Source organism: Stomoxys calcitrans, chromosome 2, assembly GCF_963082655.1.
Source record: "Stomoxys calcitrans chromosome 2, idStoCalc2.1, whole genome shotgun sequence".
In the NCBI taxonomy this organism is placed as follows: domain Eukaryota; kingdom Metazoa; phylum Arthropoda; class Insecta; order Diptera; family Muscidae; genus Stomoxys; species Stomoxys calcitrans.
In genome coordinates, this window is record NC_081553.1 from 67,247,875 (window position 1) to 67,270,911 (window position 23,037).

General features: G+C 39.0%; 1 protein-coding gene across 1 annotated transcript in view; it reads left to right on the forward strand.

Moving 5' to 3' along the window:
- Positions 1–23,037, forward strand: part of LOC106085874 (uncharacterized) — a 91,303-nt gene that overhangs the window by 46,277 nt on the left and 21,989 nt on the right. The window lies entirely within an intron of this gene.

Below are 23,037 nucleotides of genomic sequence, written 5' to 3' on the forward strand. Positions count from 1 at the left end.
ACATGAGTTTCGACAACTTACTCCAATTTAGGTGTATTACATTCCTACACAAAATAATCTACACTCGCGAACCGTCATACCTTTATACGAAATTGCAATTCGCTCGTTCCAATCGTGGAAGAAAAATTATCCAGTTACGCTACAGAAAAACTAAGTCTGAATACCAGTTTTTGATAAATACCATTCGTCTTTGGAACAACCTCCCCACAACATTACAAATAGTTAGCAACGCATCTCGCTTCAAAAAGGATTTGTCAACATATTTGCAGTAATGCGTAATCTACATAATTTTTTAATCTTAATTTTTATACTTTTACTTTTATATATTTATAGTTTGAAATTGTATCTACTGTATTTAAAAATCTTCATCTTATACCTAGTACTGTAATTTATAAGATATTATGTCTTGTTGTACTAGGATTTCAGATATTTAATAAATAAATAAAAATAAATAAATAAAATAAATAAAGCTTGCCGCTTGAAATTTTGCACAGATAGTTCATATCGATGTAGGTCGTTGGGGACTGGAAATGGGCGATATCGGTTCAGATTTAGATATAGCTCCCTTATATCGATCTACCGATTTGACTTCTTGAGCCCTCGAAGCCGCATTTTTTATCCTATTTGGGTGAAATTTTGCATTTAGTGTTCTGTTATCACTTCCAACAACTGTGCTTAGTCCAGTTCAAATCTGTCAAGAACCTGATATAGCTCCCATATAAACCGATCTCCCGATTAGACTTCTTGAGCCCCTGGAAGCCGCATTTTTTATCCGATTTTGTTGAAATTTTGCATGTAGAGTTCTGTTATGACTTCCAACAACTGTGCCAAGAGCGGTCCAAGTCCGTATTTAACCTTATATGGCTCCTATCTAAACCGATATCCCGATTTGACTTCTTGAGCCTTTACAATCCGCAATTTTTGTCCGATTTGGCTGCTATTTTGCTTGCGGTGTTCTGTTACGACTTCCAACAACTTTGCCAAATACGGTCAAAATCAGTCTATAACCTGATATAGCTCCCTAATAAACCGATCTCCCGTTTTGACTTTTTGAGCCCTCACTAGCCGAATTTTTTGTCCGATTTGGCTGCAATTTTGCAAGTAATGCTCTGTTACACTTCCAACAACTTTGCCATCGAAATCCCGATAGCGGTCGAGCGCGTAAAGCTAGCCCTTATATAAACTGATCTTCCGATTTGATTCTTGAGCTCCTAGAAGCCAACATTTTCGTCCGATTTGCCTAAAATTTTGTATATGATGTTCTGTTATGACTTCCAACAACTGTGCAAAGTACGGTTCAAATCGGTCTATAATCTGATATGGCTCCCATATAAACCGATCTTCAGATTTGACTTCTTGAGCCCCTGGAAGCAAAAATTTTTGTGCGATTTGGCTAAAATGAAGCAGTTTTAATACAGGAATTCTTATTCCACGAACCATTCCCCAACACAACTATTGTTGCTGGATAAGAACCATGTCAAATCCTCCTGCCTTCAGAAGGACCTTTAGCGCCGCCCTTACAATTGTGGAGATTTATCTGCAAAAACCGGACCATAGTCAGGATTCAGAATTTCCACCACTGTTGAGTTAGCCTCGTCATCTGAGTCCGCCAGTAGTTCATCCTATCAAGATTCATTCAATCTTGTCATGAAGAGTTTCCTTATGCGTTCAGGGGCAGTTGAGAAAGCATTCAATTGCCGCCGAAGCGGCCTTACAATTGTGAAAATTCGTTTAAAAAATTTGTCTGGTCCGAAAACCAGACCATAGTCAGAATTCAGAATTTTCACCACTATTGCGTTAGCTTCGTCTTCTGAATACGCCAAAAGTTCATCCTCACACGAAATTCGTTCGATCTTGTCATGATGAGTTTCCTTACGCGTCCAGTTGAGAAAGTATTGAATCCATTCTTCCTCTTCTTCATAAGCTGCTGCTGTCGAAGCACCTTATGAGTTCATTCCTTCCCCGCTGGCGCACAACCAGTTGAGATAATTTGCCCTTTTGCCTATGCACAGTACAAAAAAGACAAAGTGACTTCTCTTTTCAAACAAAAGGGCTACAACAGAATTCATCTATTCAAACGGCAAAGTTTGGAAAAAAGGTTAAACAATTTATAAGCCAAAGTACTTAACGATGTTGATCGCTTGGAGGTCCAAGAAGAAGAGAGAGTTTTAAAATCAAACTGAAGTTAAAAAAGTCTTAAAATCTAATAGAAAATGTATATATCGTACATATTTACTTATAATATGTTACATGAAAATAAACCAACTTATGTGGCGAATGCCTGTATGTCCAATCAAACTTAGTTCCAGCATGTTTGATGTTGGGAGTCATTGACTATCTATTTGTTGGATTGCCAAGCTATGGTTTGATCGTTGCACATGCAGGCATTCGCAATGTAAAACAAAAATACTAAAGTGCGTGTGATTATGCATAGGTGTATTGATGTGCGTGCTGCTATTCTGTAATCCCGGATATGTGGTTGTTGTTACGTTCTATATCAGACTAGGCGTATGCTTAGCCCTCGCAGTAGGGGGTGGTGACGCACAAGCTGCTGGAGTATAAGTATGCACATAAGAGGCAAGGGGGTAATGTGAACGCCCACGCAGATCAGTACGCATATTGCAGAGCTAATTTTAAATAAATAGAAATGCGTTATATTGGGTTAATTACTTTTTGGGCAACCCAATAGTTTAGAGGAGTTAGAAATAAGCTAATAATGATGTTATTTATGATAATAATGACCAGTTTGGCCTTGGAAGACTTAAAATAATTTTCAAAGTAATTGGGGTAATGTTGTTCGATGAGTTGATGACAAGCTGTGGGAGTAATTTTGACGAGAATAGTTGATGATGACCGGTAGGAAAAATGTTAATAAGTTGATGCATGTGAGTTATTTGGATGTGGTTTGAAACAGATATATTATTCATAACACAACCTGAGTCCATTTCAACCGGATGACCCACCCATATAGGGCTTGTCGGGTACCCTTTAGACGCTTTCCCCTGCTGTTTCAATCGTGGTAGGGGGATTTTCAGACTCCTTTAAGCCTCTAGACTTAAGAGATATAGTTGATAGTTTTTCAGACTGTTCCCCAGCAACAACTGCTGAGTCCTGATTCCACACCCACACCGTTTCTATACACCTTCAGTCTTAACTTGTTTCATAGATACTTCTTATTGATGTAGGTCATTGAGGACTGCAAATGGACCGTATCGTTTCAGTTTTGGATATAGCCTCCTTATAAACCGATCCCTCGATTGGGCTTCTTTAGCCCTAAGAGGGCACAATTTACCCCCGATTTGGTTAAAATTTCGCACAATGACTTCTTCCATGACCACCAAAAATTGTCCCAAGTACAGTCAAAATCGATCAATAAACTGATATAGCTTCCATATAAACCGATCTTCTGAATGAATTTCTTGTTCCTCTATAGTGCTCAATTCTTACCCAACTCGGCTGAAGTTTTGCATAATGACTACTACTATGACCTCCAACATTCGTGCCAAGTATGGCCGTTTCATAACCTGATATATCTCCCATATAACCTATTTCTCGATTTGACTTATCTATTTATTCCCCATCCAGCTTTTAAGATAAATCGTGCAAAAACTTGACAAATGCGATCCATGGCGGTGGGATCGGCCGAACTTAACACGTTTTTATACTCACCACCATAGGATAGGGGCTATCTTCATTTAGTCATTCAGTTTGCAACACATCAAAATATCAATTTCCGACCCTACAAAGTATATATATCGGATCGTAATTAATTTCTAAGATGATTTAACGATGTCCGTTTGTCTGTCCGTCCGTTTGTTGTAATCACTCAGCCTACAAAAATTGAGATATTGAGCTGAAATTTGGCACAGATACGTATTTTTGATGCACGCTGGTTAAGTTCTTGAACGGGCCAAATCGCACCATATTTGAATATAGCTGCTATATAGACCGATCTGACGATAAAGGGTCTGAAGACCATAAATTTCTATTTTTATCAGATTTTGCTGAAATTTGAAACTCCTGACATCTGACCCGAATATAGTTCAGATCGGACCATTTTTAGATATAGCTGTCATATAGACCGATCTGCCGATAAAGGGTGTGAAGTACATAAAAGCCTTATTTATGAACCGATTGCGCTGAAATTAGACACAGTGAGATGTTTAAGTCCTTCGTAGTCACACCTAAATATGGTTCAGATCGGACTATACTTAGATGAAGCTGTCATATATTGGGTTGCCCAAAAAGTAATTGCGGATTTTTTAAAAGAAAGTAAATGCATTTTTAATAAAACTTAGAATGAACTTTAATCAAATATGCTTTTTTACACTTTTTTTCTAAAGCAAGCTAAAAGTAACAGCTGATAACTGACAGAAGAAAGAATGCAATTACAGAGTCACAAGCTGTGAAAAAATTTGTCAACACCGACTATATGAAAAATCCCCAATTACTTTTTGGGCAACCCAATAGATCGAGCTGCCGATTTCGGGTTTAAAGCCCATAAAAGCTGCAATTATTATTAGATTTCGATAAAATTTTAAATAATGAGTTGTTTTGAGCCTCCTGATATCAGAGCTAAATATGGTCCAGATTGGACTATATTAAGATATAGCTGCCGTATAGACCGATCTGCCGACAAAGGGTTTGAAGTCCAAAAAAGCTTTATTTTTTCCGATTTCGCTAAAATTTTAAACAGTGAGTTGTTTTAAGCCTCCCGACATGCGTCCCAAATACGGTTCAGATCGGACTATATTAAGATATAGCTGCCATATAGACCTACCTGCCGTTTAAGGCATTGAAAATTGAAATAGTGAAGCGTTTTAAGCCTCCCGACATCCGACTTAAGTATGAGTCAGATCAGACTGTATAGATATAGCTGTCATATAGACCGATCTTCCAATTTAGGGTCTTTATCCCATAAAAAGGGTTATTGCCTGAAAATGTTACTTGTACATGAGTTCTAGGGACCTGAATAAAATATGATCGAGACCAGTCCCTATAGATAACTACGGATATAGTAGTGGAGTTTTCATAAAATAGGATGATTATTATATCCTTCGTGGTGGGTGTCCAAAGTTCGACACGGCCGAACTAAACACCTTTTTACTTGTAACTTGTCTAATGTTTATAACGGTTTCTTTTGTCGTTCTCCCTGCTCCTGAGATCATGTTAGAGGACTTCGCAAAAACATAAGCTCATGACGAAATTCCCCTCATTTTAGCTGAATATTCTCGAAAAAAACTTTTGGCACATGGCAACCCCTACTTCTTGCACATGGCAACTAATTCATCTCCCTTTCATCGTAAAAGCAAAAAAAATAATCGATTGAGTGTCAATACATTCATTCATATTCTTTTTCTGGTGTGGTAGTGCCAAAGATATGAATATTGATGTCTTCAATGCATGTGTGTTGTGTTACCTCATTCAAGTCGAAGAAATTTTTTTTTTTTTTTGGAACGTGATTCTTTGTCTTGGCCATTAGCTAACCCAGCCATTCAGGCCACTAACGAACTCACTAAACAACAGCACATATGGTGGTAAATAGAAAGTGATGAAGTGCTCAAGAGTTGACATAACAATGTCAATGACAAGAAGAAGAAGAAAAAGTAAAGTTTTGACGCAATACTTTCCTCTAAGCATGCCTTCGCTGATTAATTAACACATTTGAATGCCTGGCGTGAAGATCTAAGGCTAAGACGCATATCGTCCGAAATGGCCACATAGATAAGCGAATTCATGCCAGTTGGTTTGGCGTTTTAATTCACTGCAAAGCCGAATAAGCAGATAATTACTCTGTTAGGCATTGGCATTCGCTGGGATTCCAATCCAGACAGAGGGATGGACGGACAGACACTCCCGCTTGCCTTTAGTGAAAAAAACTTTGATTTTCTTCACCTTTTTTTTATTATTTGCCTATTAACATGAGCAGAAAGTGAAATTGTAAATATTGTAATAAAGTTTGGTGTGCGTGCATGGATTAAAAAAAAAAAAAACATTATTACTTTTAACGCTCTCTAGCTACATGGACTGAATGCACATAGTAGTCGTCATCATCATCACCTTCATCATCAGAGGCATCATTCGCAGCCATAACATAACCATCATCAACGCGGGCTTTGCGGTCTTAACGTTAAGTTGCTATTACATGGGGTTTTTTTCTGTTTGCGTTTTTACGATTTATGTGCCTTTAGCCTGAAGTCCATCATTGCAATTTCTGTGGACTCTTGAAAGAGTTTTTTCTTTGGAATGATAGTGTGTACCTGCCTACTATTTGCCATGCATTTTCACTTTCTATATTTGGCCCGAAAGCCAAGTTTAAATGATGTTTGCTGTTTGTTGTGGAAATAACACTTCAATCATGTCCCAGGGAAATAAAAAGAAATATTTATTTTGTGTAACATAAAAATTGCAATCAATGTTCAATGTTGCCGCAAATGCAAGCCGATTGTCATTCAATTTCGAATAATAAATGACTTTGTCATTAACGAAAAGTCCAATGACCATGTAAGGTCTAAGAGTACTAAAAATGCGGCACCATGGGGGAAAATGTTGCGAAATTTATGAAATACTGCACTTTCAAATTTTGAAATTTGATTATCAGGTTTTTAGTCAACCAAATGACAGTAACTGTAATCAGGTTGACACATTAGGACGATGATTGCAATATCGGTGTAAATACTAAACAAGGTGTCATATAAATTGGTTGAGAAAACACGTTGCAAAATCATGCACTAACAGTGTCTTATATATTATGAAACTGCCAAGGGTTTTATAAAGCCGATTATGTGGTACGTATTACGGCCAAAGACTGAATGGATTTTAATGCAATCAGCATCAAGCGAAACATATTTTTCCAGAGAAGAGACTAATATATATAAAAATTAATTTTCCTTAATTTTCAATAAAAGAAGAAGAAGGATAATCAAAGCAAATGATGTTGCTTTTTACTTAAGCATCCGTTATTTGTGTGAATGCAAAGCCATAGGTGGGAGTATAAGAAGCGAGAGTGCGAGAGGTGACTGGTATGTGCGAGAGAGAGAGAAAGATAGAGAGAGAGTGTGCTAAAAGAGGTGTAAATATTAAACAAGGTGTCATAGAAATTGGTTGAGAAAACACGTTGCAAAATCATGTACTAATAGTGTCATATATATTATTAAACTGCTAAGGGTTTTATAAACTCGATTTTGTGGTACGAATTACAGCCTAACAGCTGAATGGATTTTAATGCAATCAGCATTAAGCAAAAGATATTTTTTTGCAAAGAAGCGACTAATATATATGAAATAAATTTTCCTTAATTTTCAATAAAAGAAGAAGAAGCACAAACACAGCAAAATGACGTTGCTTTTTACTTAAACATCCGTTATTTGTGAGAATGCAAAGCCATTAGTGTATGTAGGAGTATAAGTGACGAGAGTGCAAGAGGTGACTGGTATGTGCGAGAGAGAGAGAGAGAGAGGTCACTATTGGGGTGTGATACAAGTGGTCCTCCTTGGTGGTCTTTGGCATTACGCAGCGACGGGCAGAGATTTTTGTCTCTGTGTGAGTGCATAAATATTTTTCTCCCTACACGCGAAAAAAATCGAAATGGTTTGGGGAAAAAGTAGTTTTTGAAGTACAATTTAAATTTTTTGGAAATTTGATGTAGTTGATTGTTATACCCACCACCGAATGATGGAGGTATATTAATTTTGTCATTCCGTTTGCAACACATTGAAATATCCATTTCCTATAAAGTACATATATTCTTGATCGTCGTAAAAATCTAAGATCATCTAGCCATGTCCGTTCGTCTGTCCCTCCGTCTGCCTGTTGAAATCACGCTACAGTCTTTAAATATAGAGATATTGAGCTGAAACTTTGCATAGATTCTTTTTTTGACCATAACCAGGTTAAGTTCGAAGATGGGCTATATCGGACTGTATCTTGATATAGCCCCATAGAGACCGATTTGCCGATTTAGGGTCTTAGATCCATAAAAACCACATTTATTATCCGAAATTTGGAACAGTGAGTTTTGTTAGGGCCGTCGATATCTTTCTTCAATTTAGCCCCGATTGGTTCAGATTTGGATATAGCTGCTCTATAGACCGATCTCTCGATTTAAGGTCTTGGGCCCATAAAAGTCGCATATATTGTCCGGTTTCAACGAAAGTTGGGCCAGTGAGTTGTGTTAGGCCCTTCAACATCCTTCTTCAATTCGGCTCGGATCAGTCCAGTTTTGGATATAGCTGGCATATAGACCGATCTTTCGATATACCGTTTTGGGCCCATAAAAGGCGCATTTATTGTCCGATTATTCAATCCCATTTATTGTTCGATTTTGCCAACATTTTAGACAGTCAGTTGTGTTAAGCCCCTCATCATCCTTCTTCAATTTGGCCTATGAAAAGCGCATTTATTGTCGGATGTCGCCGAAATTTGGGACAGTGAGCTAAGTTAAACCCCTCGACATACTTTTGCAATATGGCATAGATAGGTGCAGATTTGGATATAGCTGCCATATAGACCGATCTTTCGATTTAAGGTTTTGAGCCCCTAAAAGGCGCATTTATTGTTCGATTTCGCCGAAATTTGGGATAGTGAGTTCTGTTAGGAGCTTCGACATCCTTTAATTTGAATATAGCTGCCATATAGACCGATTTCCCGATTTAAGGCTTTGGGCGTATAAAAAGCGCATTTATTGTCGGATTTCGCCGAAATTTGGGACAGTGACTTAAGATAAGCCCCTCGACATACTTTTGCAATATGGCACAGATAGGTGCAGATTTGAATATAGCCGCCATATAGACCGATCTTCCGATTTAAGGTTTTGAGGCGATAAAAGGCGCATTTATTGATCGATTTCGTCGAAATTTGGGACAGTGAGTTCTGTTAGGAAGTTCGACATCCTTCTTTAATTTGATTCAGATCGGTCCAGATTTGAATATAGCTGCCATATAAACCGATCTCTCGATTTAAGGCTGTGGGCCCATAAAAAACGCAATTATTTTTCGATTTCGCCGAAATTTGAGAGAGTGAGTTCTCTTAGGAAGTTCAAAATCCTTCTTCAATCTGGCTCACATCGGTCCAGATTTGAATATAGCTGCAATATAGACCGATCTCGGATTTAAGGTTTTGGGTCCATAAAAGGCGCATTTATTGTCCGATTTCGACGAAATTTGAGACAGTGAGTTAAGTTAAGCCCCTTGACATACTTCTGCAATTTGGCTCACATCGGTCCAGATTTGGATATAGCTGCCATACAGACCGATTTCTCGATCTAAGGTTTTGGGGCCATAAAAGGCGGATTTATTGTCCTATTTCGCCGAAATTTGGAGCAGTGAGTTGTGTTAGGCTCCTCGACGTGTGTCTACAACTTGGCCCAAATAGGTCCAGATTTGGATATAGCTGCCATATAAAAGGCGCATTTACAATCCGATTTCACTTAAATTTGGCACAGTGACTTATATTAAGCTTTTCCACATCCGTGTCGTATATGGTTCAGATCGGTTTAGTTTTAGATATAACTACTAAAAAGATCAAAATTTTGTTATACACAATTAAACAATGACTTGTACTTATTGGTATTTGATCCAAATCGGAACATATTTCGATATAGCTGCTAAGGGGTATAAGGTATGCATTTTTCACCGTATTTCGATGAAAGGTGGTTTACATATTTACCCGAGGTGGTGGGTATCCAAAGTTCGACCCGGCCGATCTTAACGCCGTTTTACTTGTTGAGCACTCAAATGCTCTTAACATTTATTACTCTTAAACACTGTCAAAACTAGTTTTTGGCTAGGCTTACGCCATTTTCGACATAATAAACGTCACAGAGTTTCCGACAGACTGTCTCTGGCCACTAGACAATATCCATATATTTTCTGACTTTTGAATGGACAGGATTAGGGAATTAGGGTTAAGCGATTTTCATACAAACCCCACACAGTTAAGCCTATCTCGCCATCAACTAAAATACGGCTGCACGACATATAACTCTAACTTAATTATTGCTAAAAACCACAAAAATGCGATGCCAATGTGCAATTGGTTAACGATTTTTTTTTTAAATTTTAGATAACAACCATTCCCATTTTGCTCATAACACACTTGCTAATTGCCAACTATCTATGCAGTATCCCAAAAATATGCCAAATATGCCAATGCAAACTCTGCAGCACAAAACTAATAGGATTATGCATTTATTCAACTAAAATATTTTTAGCTGTTATTTCCATTTTAATACGCTATCCACTTAGTAAAGAACTCTTTCAAAACACGTGTAAATATATTTGAACGTGCCGCTGCTATTCTAATTAGCCTAGAAATGTTTTTGGGAGAGAAAAAAAAATGCAAACTACAAAATTATATACATTTAAATGCCATTAGAAATAATTTTTTCATTTGTTGTTACTCTCCATTTAAAGCTTTTAAGTGAAAACATTAAATAATCACTTAAGCTTCTTATCGCAGATTAAATCTGACCTAATTTCACGAAATTTTGAATGCACAGCTTGAACTCGGTGGAGTGGATTTGGAGCGTTAAAAATGTTTGTCTGACTACAGCAACAGATTCTGGGTAATGAGAATGAAAGTTGGTATTTAAAAACAAATTGAACGCTGGCGTTTTTAGAATGTGCAATGAAAATTAATTTGAATGAGCAACTTTTAACAAATTAACTTGAAATGGTTTCAGCACCATACTATTTATGGCAGTTTGGAATATGAACATTTTTGGAATATGAAAATTTGGTAAATTGAAGGCAAAAGAATAAAAAAATAATCAAATAGAATAACCTTAAATTATAAAAAAAACAGTAAGGAAGGGCAATAGTCGGGCGGTGCCGACTTTATAATACTCTACACCTACCCAATAATTACTATGAGGGAGCTATATCCAATTCTGAACCAATTTTGATTGACCTCGGCGAGGGTTTTCAGATGGGTTATTAAACAATCCGTATCAAATTTCTAGCAAATCGGTTGACAAATGACAACATTATTGCAAATTACCCAAAATCTGACGAACATATATATCGGAGCTATATCTAATTCTTAACCGGTTTCGAGCAAACTTCTGAGATATTCTAGTACTCGTCGAGGACAGCGTTGCGCAAAATTTTGGCAAGATTGGTCAATAAATGTGCTTGCAGTTGCTTTTGGAGTAAAAATCGGGCGATATACATATGTGATACCTATATCTAAATCTGGGACGATTTCTATGAAATTTACGAGTTATGTCGAGAGTCATAAGAAAATCCTTCCTGCAAAATTTCGAGAGAATCGGTTAACAAATGAGCACTTTATTGCAATATTTCTCAAAGTCGGACAAACATATACATGGGAGCTATATCTAAATCTGAACAGATTTCGAGCAAACTTCTCAGATATTCTAGTAGTCGTCGAGGAAAGCGATGTGCGAAATTTTGGCAAGATGGGTCAATAAATGTGCTTGCAGTGGCTCTAGAAGTTAAAATTGGGCGATATACATATATGGCAGCTATATCTAAATCTGAACCGATTTCTATAAAAATCTCCAGTAATGTCTAAATTTATAAAAAAAATTTTCTCCTGTCAAATTTCGAGAGAATCGGTTGACAAATGAACACTTTATTGCAATATTTCTCAAAATTGGACGAACATATATATGGGAGCTATATCTGAATCTGAACCGATTTCGAGGAAACTTCTCAGGTATTGTGGTAGTTGTCAAGGAAAGCGAAATTTTGGCAAGATGGATCAATAAATATATATATATATATATATATATATATATATATATATATATATATATATATACCGCCTGATTTTAACTTCTAGAGCCACTGCAAGCGCATTTATTGATCCATCTTGCCAAAATTTCGCTTTCCTTGACAACTACCACAATACCTGAGAAGTTTGCTCGAAATCGGTTCAGATTCAGATATCGGTTAACAAATGAGCATTTTATTGCAATATTATTGCATATCGGACGAACATATATATGAGAGCTATATCCAAATCTGGACCGATTTTTTCCAATTTTAATAGGCTTCGTCTCTAGACCGAAAAACATGCCTGTACGAAATTTAAAGCGATCGGATGAAAACTGCGACCTGTATTTTCTACACAAATTAACATGAACAGACGGGCAGGCAGACAGACAGACGGACAAAGTTAAATCGAATCAGAAAGTGATTCTTAGTCGATCGGCATACTTATCAATGGGTCTATCTCTCTCCCTTCTGGGTGTTACAAACAAATTTCAAAGTTGTAATGCCCTATACCACAGTAGTAGGGTATAAAAAACAAATAAAAAGTGCTAAGTTCGGCCGGGCCTCGAACTCGCATTTATCAAATTCTTTTATACGTTTTCTCTTTATATGCAGAAACTAAAAAGGACTGAAAGGTCAAGCAAGAAATGAATGAGATTGCTGCCTGTAGGTACTCAAAAAGTCAGATCAAGAGATTTGTTTATATAGAACGATATAAGATCAAAGATCGATTAGGACCAGCTTGGCATGGACGTTGGAAGTTAGTTTGCAAAAGTTTAGCCACATTAGACAATTATTTCTCCCTCTAAAGGCTAAGGTTAAGTTGAAAATAGGGTACACATATTAATCCGCCTCATGTCACTATGGGCAGTAATCGGCTTGTTATGCGCTCTAATAACTATAAAGTAACCTCTAAAAAGAAAATTTTTTTAGTTAGGAATTTCGTGCTACTTACAAAATCCTTAATTGTTTTCAATACCACTCCCCTAAGTTGGTTCATGTCTGGTATAGTGTCCCCACCTAAGTGCCGGTATCTGTTAGACGCGAAAGCCGGGCAATGACAAAGGAAATGCGCCAACGTCTCATCATCTTCCACGCATGCCCTACACATGCTATCACTTGCCGCACCGATTCTACATAAGTGAGCTCGTAGTCACATGTGTCCCGTTATGATACCAATAGCTATACTGAACTCTTTTTACTACCTTTCAGTAATAGCCTCCTCTCCTCACGTTCTGGATCCCCCCATAGGATTTTTACCGTCCTACCGACCGTTTCGCTGTTCCACAATGTTGAATACACATTCATCGCCCACTCCCTTAACTCTGACTGCGTCGACCTTAAAGGTTTCGGGTTAACCAAGTTTATTGACGGCAGTCCTCTGGCCTTAACCGGCAAATCGGCTGCCCTTTTATTCCCCCTTACTCTGTTAAGGCCCGGCACCCAATCGTTCCGGATTTTACCAGCCTCAGTGAAGGCGTTAATCTTCTTCTTACACTGCAAGACTGTTCGTGACCTTACCGTCCTGGTTGTTATTGCCCTATGGCAATTTTACTGTCGGCAAAGATGTTCACACTCGACGTCCTCGTGTTAGCACACACCACTTCACGCATTCCGTGATCGCCCGGATCTCCGACTGCAGGACCATATTATGGTCAGGCAGTATAAAACAGATCTCAGACCCTGCGTTCTCAATGTAGACCCCCAGGCCCATTCGGTTCTCTAGCTTTGATCCAGCCGTCTTCCAGATGGCAATACTAGGGTTCCGTCAATTCGAGACTGTGCCGATGACAGCTGTGCCTCGCACTTAACTCCAAGGTTCATCTGAGGTATCCGATCGGAAACCTCTACCCTTCCTTCCAGGTTTTCTATCGTCGCCTCGATTATACCGCGTTGGTATGAGCTGCTCCCATCCTCAATCCATTCTCCCATCGCCTAAGTCTCATAGCCGCAGTGGCTGCCTCACACTTAATCTGTATGTGAATGGGTCGGATATCTAGAACTCTAGTGCCCTAGTGGGCGTGGTCCTTATCGCTCCGCCTATGCCAAGACAATATGTTCTCTGAACCCGTTGTATGGTCCAATCCACCAAACTACTGAGGCGTAAGTAAGTATTGGTCTAATCACGCTCCTGTAGAGCCAGTGGTCTACTCTCGGAATCAGGCCCCATTTCGGGGCCTACGGCCCGTCTACATATTGCCCAACATCTGTGAGCCTTCTCAGTACGCTCCTGAATGTGACACTTCCAATTCAGTTTCCTGTCCAAGATCACACCAAAGTGTTTGACCTTGTCAGATACCAAAATCGTTTCGTTGAGGAAACGTGGTGCTTTAAATTGGTCCACCTTCGTCTTCCTCGTGCACAGGCATATTTCAGTCTTCTCTGAGTTAACACTGAGACCTCTGGGTCTAGCCCAGTCATATGCCATATGCAAGATCCTTTCGGTCCTTCTGCATAGCTCGTTCGGATCCTTATCCCTTAGAAGTATTATAACATCGACTGCATAGCAGACGGGTTCAAATCCCTCCTCAGTCAGCATCCGTAATAGGTCAATTATGGTTGTCACCCATAGGAGTGGCCATAAAATAACTGGCTAGAAGAACGCATACCCGATGGTTGGAACTTCAGCATACTATGTCCAGTACATAAGCAAAGCGACATCGCATACAAGTCAATGAAATAAATGAGCCCTATTAGTGCGGCTTTGGACCTTGCAAATCCACCATAGACCAGATATTTATACTGTGCAAAATCGTGGAAAAGACGCGAGAAATACAAATTAACGCCGCCTTCTGAGTTTGGTATACCTGCAAAACTTACAGAACTTGGGAGGATGAGGATTCCTGATATACATCCCTCAGAAAGAATAGAAAATAACCTCTTCCCGTCGTATACTGTGGAAAATGGGTTTTCATCAAAAGCCTCAACATGTCCTCCGTTGTCTCGGCTCTCATGGTTTGAATGGTTTGAAGCTCCTCAAGGATTCCTTTATCATAAATTCCGTTCCGTAAACGTTCGATTAAAGTCATTATTCCCACATTCCGTTGTCTCCGTGAGTCCCGTCGTATCCTTTGGAAAATGGGTTTCATTAAAAGCCTCAACATGTCCTCCGTTGTTTCTGCTCTAACTCCTCCTCCCCCTCCTCTCGCCAGATAGTCTGCCTCTTTCTGTAGTAGCACCGGAAATACCTTAAGGTCCGGGTGACATAAATGGTTTGAAGCTCCTCAAGGATTCATTCACCTTAAATTCCGAAATTACAAACCTTCGACCAACATCATTATCCCAAGATTCCAGTGTCTTCGTGAGTCCCTTCGTATCCTGTGGAAAATGGGTTTTCATTAAAAGCCTCAACATGTCCTCCGTTGTCTCTGCTTTAACTCCTCCTCCCCCTCCTCTCGCCAGATAGTCTGCCTCTTTCTGTAGTAACGCCAGAAATATTCCATCAGGTCCGGGTGACTTAAATGATTTGAAGCTCCTCAAGGATTCCTTCACCTTAAATTCCGTAATTATAAACCTTCGATCAACGTCATTATTCTAAGATTCTGGTGTCTCCGTGAGTCCCGTCGTATACTGTAGAACATGAGTTTTAATCAAAAGCCTCAAAATGTCCGCTGTTGTCTCTGCTCTTACTCCTCCTCCTCCTCCTTCTCCTCTCTTACTCCTACTCCTCCTCCACCTCTCTAACTCCTCCTCCAGATAGTCTGTCTCTTTCTGTAGTAACGCCGGAAATATTCCATCAGGTCTGGGTGTCTTAAATGATTTGAAGCTCCTCAAGGATTCCTTCACCATAAATTCCGTTATTATAAACCTTCGATCAAAGTCATTATTCCAAGATTCCAGTGTCTCCGTGAGTCCCGTCATAGACTTTGGAAAATGGGTTTTCATCAAAAGCCCCAACATATCCTGCGTTGTCTCTGCTCTAATTTCTCTTCCTTTCGCCAGATAGTCTGCCTCTTTCTGTAGTAACACCGGAAATACCTTAAGGTCCGGGTGACATAAATGTTTTGAAGTTCCTCATGGATTCCTTCACCATAAATTATAAACCCTCGACCAACATCATTATTCCAAATACCGGTTTTCATCAAAAGCCCATTTTCCAAAGTTTGGACATGGGTTTTTGAGAGAAACTTTTTTTTTTCGACCTGTTCGCAGAAAAGCTTCCAGGAGGCACGTTTTGCCGCTCTGGTAATTTTGTATTTCTCGAGCCGTGTGTAATACACATTAAAGAAGTTTACTTGTTCAAAATTTCGTTTATGACTTATGAATTATTTGTTTGCATATCTCTTCCCTATGGAACATTCAGGAAATTCAGATACTGAACATTTCATGAACATCCTATCCTAGCTTCAGATCAAACAATATTCATAGTCCAAGACCAACAATGTTCCTTACAGATACGCCCCATGTCACCTCAAAAGCCTTAAAGAGGTTATATGGTTGAAATTGCTTATGGTTATTATTATCTAGTTTCGTTCACAATAGGGCATTTTAACCTCTACGCTTAAGTGAATTCAGCTTATAATCCTTCAAACTAATGCTGGGTGCGCTAACTTATACACGGATCATTGTCACCTAAACTTTGGCCTTGTAACCTCAACTTCAACACTTTGGAGGATCCTGCTTTTACTCGATTTGTCTGAAAACCTGCATGTGATGCTCTCCTATAACTTTGAACAGCTGACAAGTTATAATAGGGAACTGAAGTGAAATAATCCATGACTACTTTAGCTACCACTTTGTTGAAATTTATGTTGTACCATATCCTTCGCAGATTTTGGTGTAGACTGTCCATGGCGGTGGAAACGATTCACATGAACATGCTTAGCCTTTGACTTGTATTTTGTTCTAGTTTTAAAGAACAACACGAATAATTATCCTTATTAAGTCAAGTTGATAAGTAAAGAGTTTTCTGTGTCTGTGACAGAATTCTGCGAAAGTAAAGTAGCATGAACACTGGTAACTTTGCGATTAAATACAAAGCCAAGAAGTGTGGGTGCATACAACATTCATCATTGCCAAGAAATAAGAAGTCATTATACATTACATGAACAAAAGAACAAATGATACACAGGCAGCCATAGATACATATCCTGTTGCTACTTCTCAGAATAGGGTAAATGAGTGTGTGTGTATGTGAGATCAACTAATTCAAGGATATACATTGTGTTGCTGTTCAACAATGAAGCTAATTTGAAAAGAGAGTGAATTGAGGCTGATTTTGGTTATTTACCACATCACATCACTTATGAAAATGAATATAATTTCTAGAACAGAAATGTTACTTAATCACATCTCATATCTCTGGAAAACCAATTTAGAATTTTATTGCTTGCATGTGTCATTCGTTGTTGGCCAGTTAATGTAATGTATGTATACAAATACAGAAAGGATTCACATTCAGAATATTTTCGACTACCATTGATGAGGGGTTAACCACTCGAATTTGTTAAATGCATCTGGGAAAGATTTCTGCTTAATGTAAAATGAAAATTTGTCGATGAACATGACATTAAGGAACATTGGCGAATTTTGCACATATCAGTGGGGGTTGTTATGGTGGTGGGACGTCCACTAGGCAGTTGGCCCCTAATGTTGATATCAGATACGTAGTCTACTCCCACATACTTTTAATTTGAGCCCCATATTTCCATAGTCGGCAAACATGACCGGCTTAGGGGGTGTTTTGGGGGATGGGCGGCCACTCAGTAAGTTGGCCTTGAAAATATATATCGGATTCGTGTTCCACTTTAAAAAACCCTCTTATTTGAGCCTCATATTGCAATAGTCAGAAAATACTTACTATTTGGGTTGTGTTGTGGGGTGGCGTGGCCCCATAGACACTTTTCCCGAATATTGATATCAAATTCGTGCTTTACTCCCAGAGACCTTTCATTTGAGCCCCATATTGATATGGTCATAAATTTGTCCCCTTTGGGGGATGTTTTTGGAAAAAGGCGGCCCCCCAAACACTTGGTCTCATATTTGGATACCAGATTCGTATTCTACATTCAAATACCTTTTATTTAAGCCCCATATCCCCATGGTCAGTAAATAAGTCTTGTTTGGGGGGTGTTTTGGGAAAGGGGTGGACCCCCAGAAACGTGGTCCCACATTTGGCTGTCAGATTCGTACCTCGCAAATACCTTTCATTTGAGTCCCATATTGCCATGGTCGGTAACTATGTCCGATTTGGGGGTTGGGGTGCTCCCCCTAGCACTTTGTCCGGCAATTGGATATCAGATACGTTTTCTTATCCTATATACCTTTCATTTGAATCCCATATTGTCGTGATTGGTCTTAATATGTGTTCGGTAGGGTTTAGGGTGGGGCAGCCCCCCTAGGTATCCCATCCGAAATTTGGATACCAAATTTTTATTTTTAGGCTACTATACGAGAGCACACAAAATTTCGCTTAAATAGCACCACCCATCTCTGAGATCTGGCGTTTCTGAAAATTAGGGTAAGGGGGAGGGTCCGCCCTACCCCCCTCCCCCCTTCAGATGTCAAAAAATTTAGTACCTTATTTTCACCACGGGATCATTATGCACCATCTGTGAAAATTTCAAGAAACGGTTCAGCCGTTTCTGAGTCTATAAGGAACACACAAACATACAAACAAACACAAATTGATTTTTATACCCACCATCAAAGGATGGGCATATATTCATTTTGTCATTCCGTTTGCAACACATCGAAATATCCATTTCCGACCCTATAAAGTATATATATTCTTGATCAGCGTAAAAATATAAGACGATCTAGCCATGTCCGCCCGTCTGTCTGTTGAAATCACGCTACAGTCTTTAAAAATAGAGATATTGAGCTGAAATTTTGCACAGATTCTTTTTTTGTCCATAAGCAGGTTAAGTTCGAAGATGGGCTATATCGGACTATGTCTTGATACAGCCCCCATATAGACCGATCCTCCGATTTAGGGTCTTAGGCCCACATAAGCCACATTTATTATCCGATTTTGATGAAATTCGGGACAGTGAATTGTGTCAGGCCCATCGACATCCTTCGTTAATTTGGCTCAGATCGGTCCAGATTTGGATATAGCTGCCATATAGATCGATCATCCGATTTATGGTGTTAGGCCCATAAAAGCCACATTAATTATCCGATTTTGTGGAAATTTGGGACAGTGAGTTGTGTAAGGCCCTTTGACATATTTCTTCAATTTAGGTCAGATCGGTTCAGATTTGGATATAGCTGCCATATAGACCGATTTCTTGATTTATGGTTTTGGGCCCATAAAATGCTCATTCATTGTCCGATGTCGCCGAAATTTGGGGCAGTGAGTTAAGTTAAGCCTCTTGACATACTTTTGCAATATCGCACAGATCGGTCCAGATTTGGATATAGCTGCCATATAGACCGATATCTAGGTTTTAGGTTTTGGGGCCATAAAAGACGCATTTATTGTCCGATGTCGCTGAAATTTGAGACAGGGAGTTTGGTTAGGCTCTTCGACGTCCTTCTTCAATTTTGCCCAGATCGGTCCAGATTTGAATATAGCTGCCATATAGACCGATCTCACGATTTAAGGTTTAGGGCCCATAAAAGAGGCATTTATTGTCCGATTTCGCCGAAATTTGGGACAGTGCTTTGTGTTAGGCTCTTCGATATGTTTATGCAACTTGGCCCAAATCGGTCCAGATTTGGATATAGCTGCCATGTAGACCGATATCTCGATTTAAAGTCTTGGCCCCATAAAAGGCGCATTTATAGTCCGATTTCACTGAAATTTGACACAGTGACTTATGTTCGGCTTTTCGACATCCGTGTCGTATATAGTTCAGATCGGTATGAGGTATATGAGTATAAGGTATGAAATTTTCACCGAATTTTGATGAAAGGTGGTTTACATATATACCCGAGGTGGTGGGTATCCAAAGTTCGGCCCGGCCGAACTTAACGCCTTTTTATTTGTAATATATAAGATTCTGAACGTGCCGCAGAGCGATTTCTCCCCAAAGACCACTTTGGAAAGGGAAGTTTTTACATGGTTTCTATGCGTGGCATAGTACCTCACAAATATCGCCCCATTAGCAGGGGATAACAACCGCTGAACATTTATTCTGGTGTTCTCACTAGGATTAGAACCCAGGCGTTCATTATCATTGACGGACATGATTGCTTTTGCGCTACGGTTACCTCCTTCTTAATTCAAGTTAAAGTTCAAGGTAAAACTACAAAACGAAATAAGAACTTTCTGTTGAAATTTTATTTTGTGTTTGTCTTACTGAACGTTAGCAAACCGGCCAGAGTGCATTGCTTTTCATCCTAAAGGCAACATTAACAGCAGAAAAGCAGATTAGAGAAAAAGTTACTAAACACAAACATGAAACCATTTCCATGAATAATAAAAGAATAGTTTTTGTGTTTATATTTTATACCCACCACCATAAGAAGGGAGGTATACTAATCTACACTCAAAAATATTTGAGTTTGGGACATTTTTACGACACAAAATATTGGGTTGCCCAAAAAGTAATTGCGGATTTTTCATATAGTCGTCGTTGACAAATTTTTTCACAGCTTGTGACTCTGTAATTGCATTCTTTCTTCTGTCGGTTATCAGCTGTTACTTTTAGCTTGCTAGAGAAAAAAAGTGTAAAAAAGTATATTTGATTAAAGTTCATTCTAAGTTTTATTAAAAAAGCATTTACTTTCTTTAAAAAAATCCGCAAATAATTTTTGGGCAACCCAATACTTTATTTACTATAAAGCTTTTCTTTTATTATAACTATCTAACGTTTAGCTATATCAAACGATAGCGAAGCATTATTGAACGTCATTAACTTTGTTTATTGTAATCCTTTTAACAGCTTTGCCCACTGTAAAAGGACCATTCTTTTGTTTTGAAGATTGTTAGTTAGCAATCTGTTGTGTCTCTCTTGCCAGGGAGAAGGGGTGAGCAATGAGCTCATTGACCAGTGATGGGCAAAAATACACACACTATTGCATGTTAAAGTGTACGTTCACACGAAAATAATATTAAGCAAGCCCATGAGCTTGTACATAATTGCAATTGTACGAGCAATTGCTAGTAACAGAACAAAGAGGAATCAGTATGTTGAACAGCTCGGTCGAGTGCGGATGCTAAAACCCGGAAGTGAAAATTTTTAAAGTTTCGCCTAAAACCTAGCTCTGGCTTCGACTTTTAGCCCGAACAACTGTCAAAACGTATTTTAAACAAGTAAGAGCGTGCTAAGTTCGGCCCGGGCCGAATCTTATATACCCCCCACCATGGATTGCCTTTGCCGAGCTCTTTTCCCGGTAACTCCTTTTAGGCAAACAAAGGATAAAAGAAAATAATTGCTATTTTATTGGAACTATATCAAGTTATGGTTCGGACCATAATTGAATTAAATATTGGAGGCCATAGTAGAAGTTATTGTGTAAAATTTCAGCCAAATCTAGTAAGAATTGCGCCCTTTAGGGCTGAAGAAGAGTTCATTTTATATGGGAGCTGTATAAGGCTATAAACTGATTCAGACAATATTCGAGACGAATGTTGAAGGTCATGGGAGAAGCCGTTGTAAAAAATTTCCGCCAAAATCGGATAGGAATTGCTCCCTGTAGAGGCTCAAGAAGTCAAGACCATAGATCGGTTTATATGGCAGCTATATCAGATTATGAACCGCTTTGAATCATACTTAACACGGTTGTTTGAAGTGATACCAAAACACTAAGTGCAAAGTTTCATACAAATCAGACGAGAATTGCGCCCTCTAGAGGCTCAAAAAGTGAAGACCCAAGATCGAATTTTATGGCAGCTATATCAAACCATGGACCGATTTGAACTATACTTAGCGCACTTGCTGAAAGTGATACCAAAACACTACGTGCAAAGTTTCAGTCAAATCGGACGAGAATTGCGCCCTCTAGAGGCTCAAAAAGTGAAGACCCAAGATCGATTTATATGGCAGCTATATCAAACCATGGACCGATTTGAACTATACTAAGCGCACTTGTTGAAAGTGAAACACAACGTGCAAGGTTTCAGTCAAATTGCGCCCTCTAGAGCCTCAAGAAGTCAAGGCCAAAGATCGGTTTATATGGCTGCTATATCAGGTTGTGAACCGATTTGAACCATACTTAGCAAGGTTATTGGAAGTGATATCGGAACACAACGTGCAAAATTTCAAACAATTCGGATTAGAATTGCGCCCTCTAGTGGCTTAAAAAGTCAAGATCCAAAATCGGTTTATATGGCAGTTATATCAAACCATGAACCGATACTTAGCGCACTTGTTGGAAGTGATACAAAAAAACCCCAGTCAAGCCCCAGATCGGTTTATATGGCAGCTATACCAGGTTATGGACTGATTTGAACCATTCTTGGCACAGTTGTTGGATACCATAACAAAATACTTCGTGTAAAATTTCATTCAAATCGGATAAGAATTGCGCCCTCTAGTGGCTCAAGAAGTCAAGACCCCAGATCGGTTTATATGGCTGCTATACCAGATTATGAACCGATTTAAATTATACTCAACACAGTTGTTGAAAGTGAAACTAAAACAGCACGTGCCAAATTACAGCCAAGTCGCATAGGAAGTGCACCCTCTAAAAGCTGAAGATGTCAAGACCCAAGACCGGTTTATATGGCAGCTATATCAGGTTGTGAACAGATTTGAACCATACTTAGCAAGGTTATTGGAAGTGATATCAGAACACTACGTGCAAAATTTCAGACAAATCGGATAGGAATTGCTCCCTGTAGAGGCTCAAGAAGTCAAGCACCAGATCGGTTTATATGACAGCTATATCAGGTTATGAACCGATTTAAACCATACTTAGCACAGCTGTTGAAAGTTATAGCAAAACACTTCGTGCTAAATTTCAGCTGAATCGGATAAGAATTGCGCCCTCTAGAGTCTTAAGAAGTCAAGACCCAAGATGGGTTTATATGGCAGTTATATCAGGTTATTTACCGATTTGAACCATACTTAGAACAGATGTTGAAAGTGATACCAAAACAGCACGTGCAAACTTTCGGTCAAATCGGACGAGAATTGCACCCTCTAGAGGCTCAAGAAGTCAAGACCCAAGATCGGTTTATATGGCAGCTATATCAAAATATGGACCGAATGGCTCATTTACAATCCCAACCGACCTACCAAGAAGTATTTTTTGCAAAATTTCAAGCGGCTAGCTTTACTACCTCGAAAGGTAGCGTGCTTTCGACAGACAAGCGGATGGAAGGACGGACAGACGGACGGACAGACGGACGGACAGACGGACGGACGGACAGACGGACGGATGAACGGACAGACGTACAGACGGACGG